Source organism: Mastomys coucha, chromosome X, assembly GCF_008632895.1.
Source record: "Mastomys coucha isolate ucsf_1 chromosome X, UCSF_Mcou_1, whole genome shotgun sequence".
Lineage (NCBI taxonomy): Eukaryota > Metazoa > Chordata > Mammalia > Rodentia > Muridae > Mastomys > Mastomys coucha.
In genome coordinates, this window is record NC_045030.1 from 110,631,182 (window position 1) to 110,631,691 (window position 510).

The 510-nt window shown below is 51.2% G+C and overlaps 1 pseudogene; it reads left to right on the forward strand.

Moving 5' to 3' along the window:
• Window positions 1-427, forward strand: part of LOC116091197 — a 4,441-nt pseudogene extending 4,014 nt beyond the window's left edge.
• Window positions 428-510: the final 83 nt, after the last annotated feature.

A 510-nucleotide genomic window follows, 5' to 3' on the forward strand; every position in this document is an offset into this window, starting at 1 on the left:
CAATAGAACCCAGGTATCCACAAGAGAAAATGAAACACTGTATGAGGAGGAGGAAGAAGAAGTAGAGTTGGATTCAGACGATGAAGTGGAGTGTGACATGAGCAATATGGAAATCACAGAGGAGCTCCGCCAGTACTTCACACAGACTGAAAGGCACAGAGAAGAGAGAAGGTGACAGCAGCAGCTGGATGCAGAGCTCCTGAATGACTATGTGAATGCGGACCATGGCCTGTACTTCAACCACCATTGGTCAGTGGAGCCCCCATCTGAGAAGCCCTGGGAGCGGCGCCAAGCAGAGATGAAGCTCTTATATGGCAACAGTGCTCCCAAGATCCTGGCCATGGAGGCTGCTGTACAGCTGAGTTTGGACAAGCACTGTGATAGAAAGCAGCCGAAGTACTGGCCTGTCATTCCCCTGAAGTTCTGAGTCCTGGGCACCAGAACCCTAGGCAATGCTTCGCAGTTCCTAGCCTCTCCCTCTTCATCTCTCCTGGACTGTTTCAGAGAAAG